Source organism: Lucilia cuprina, chromosome 6 (assembly GCF_022045245.1).
Source record: "Lucilia cuprina isolate Lc7/37 chromosome 6, ASM2204524v1, whole genome shotgun sequence".
NCBI classification, from domain to species: domain Eukaryota; kingdom Metazoa; phylum Arthropoda; class Insecta; order Diptera; family Calliphoridae; genus Lucilia; species Lucilia cuprina.
This window is the reverse complement of record NC_060954.1, coordinates 3,493,408-3,496,248: the sequence shown is the minus strand read 5'-3', so window position 1 is coordinate 3,496,248 and position 2,841 is coordinate 3,493,408.

Genomic DNA, 2,841 nt, shown 5'->3' with positions numbered 1-2,841 from the left:
GAACTGAACTAGAACTGAACTAGAACTGAACTAGAACTGAACTAGAACTGAACTAGAACTGAACTTGAACTAGAACTGAACTAGAACTGAACTAGAACTGAACTAGAACTGAATTAGAACTGAACTAGAACTGAACTTGAACTAGAACAGAACTAATGGGTCTAAATGGGTCTGTGAGTGAGTAGTCCACAGTAAATTCTACATTTAAATTTATCGCCAATTTATGGGCATTGTGGTTTTAGAATGATAGATGATTGAAAAAACGTCTGCCTAATATAAAAACATATATATTTCCAACAAAATCCTTTGCAAGAAATATTTACTATTGATAAAAGATGCCCGAAACATGACCAGCTACTAACTAATATTTTGTTTTTATTTTCTATTTCTTTATTCCCATTTGCCCTCAAACCAATGTCACATTTTCCGCAACAGTTATACATCATACTAATAAGACCAGAACGAAATGTGCGACAAAGTATGATGCCACCACGATACACTAACATGCATCGTACTGCCAACACGGGACCCTCGTCAATGATGGCAGCAGCGGTGGTTACAGCGGCCACCTGTGCCCAAGAGGAAAAAATCCAAAAACATATCACACCCACTAACACTGAACACAGTGTTCAGAAGAAGAAACTGTGCGAAATGGCAACACAAACAATAACCATTACAAGCATATTTACAAATTTAGATAGTACGGCGTACAATCAAATACCATACGCCGATCAATATGTGCCAAATAATAATCACAATGAGGTGAGTGATAAGGAAAATCATCATAACAACACAAGCAGGGCTACTGATGAAATGGCTCGTACAGTGGCTAATAATAATAAAATTAATCAACAGCAGCATAACAGTACAAATCATATGAATTCAGCCGTGGGGGCAGCAGTTGCGACTACGCACAATATGACAATGTCTTCGACCATTAATGGTTTGATGGGTGCCACAACTACAAACCTAAATATGAGCAGCTGTAGCAATCATATTTTGGCAACTACAACAGCACAAACAAATGTTGTTTCAACTACAACATCAACAAATTTACACAACGAATCAACAGGGTGTACAAAAACGAATACAGTTTTAACCACCAGTTTATAGCCCTTAAAGTGTCAACATAATTATGTTGAAGAAACAACAACAACACCAACATCCTTAATAACTGCTACCAACCCACCAACAACCACTGAATGTACAACAGCAACTGTTACAGCCACAACTAAAAGTTCATCTTTATCATCATACAATGAAAAACATAAAAATCTAACCGACTCTAAGTCGTCTGACAATTTATTTAATTCTTCCGTAAGTTGCAGCAGTAGCAGTAGTAGTGGTAGTAGCACTACAGGAGTTATAAATACAACAGCTTGTGCAGCTGCAGCTGCAGCTCCCGCAGTCGTTGGTTGTGATATTAGTGGTGCTGGCAGCAATGGTGGCAGTTTATCTTCGCGCAATGGCTCCACCAAAGGTTCCCAGACTAGTAATAATAATGTAAGTACTACTGTTTTAAATTCTTCCTTAAGTCGTGAAAGTAGTACGGGTAAAAAACGTTGTGCTATTCCAGTTTAGAATAGATAAACTTAATAAGATAAAAAAAAATATTTATATAAATAAATATTTTAGTTTAAGGCTGTAAGTTATAAATGTGTAAGAGTATTAGTTATCAAAAAAATAAAACAGAATTGTAACTTTAAAAAGTGGGAGCAGTAGAAAAGATTTAGTTTAACGAATTGATATAAAACTTTCGAGATAAAACTTTCAACTAAAACTTTGAGTTTAAAATTTTTCTCATTGCCTCAACTTTTAACACTTCATTTTATAGAAACTTAAAGCTGCTCTCCTTTAATATGTTAAATGCATGAAAAAAAGGACTGCTTACTTAAAACACATATAAATTGTTTAAATATTTATTTATGAGAATCAAAAAACCTATACAAAACTAAACTTTTAGTTAAATTTAAAAAAAAAAAAATCATGTAAATGTGTGTGTACAAAATAATGCAGAATAATAAAAGTTTTCCACTTATGATTAGTTAGTTTTTAATATATTTTAATTAAAACTTAGAAATAGAAAAATATTTACTAAACAAAAACTCCAGTTACATGCATACATATATACCTGCACTCACAAATTTGCTTCCATAACTTTGTTCTATTTTTTTTTTAATCTAAAAACTCTAAAATATCATGGGGTTTTGAGCAGAAATAATTTTTTTTTTATAATTGTTACAAATCAATGTAAAGTCATAGAATAAACTAAACATTATGTAGGGGATTTTTATTAAACAAGAATTTTATTTATAAAAAATTTAAATAATGAAAAAGACTATAGATTTTACACAAAAAAGACCGTAGACTAGACTTAACATTAGACTTCAAACAGGACCAAAGTATAAACTAGAACTTAGTCTATACTAATATATAAAGTATATTATAGACTAGAATGTAAACTAGAATATATGCACTAAATATACATTAGATTTTACACTAACCTCAAGACTAGACTAATGACCATAGACTATACCATAACACAGACTATAGACTAGACCTAGTCTATGCTATATACTAGTCTGCAGAGTAAACTATAGACTAGACTATAGACTATATACTAGACTATAGACTAGACTATAGACTAGACTATAGACTAGACTATAGACTAGACTATAGACTAGACTATAGACTAGACTATAAATTAGACTATAGACTAGACTATATACTAGTCTACAGACTAAACTATAGACTAGACTATAGACTAGACTATAGACTAGACTATAGACTAGACTATAGACTAGACTATAGACTAGACTATAGACTAGACTATAGACTAGA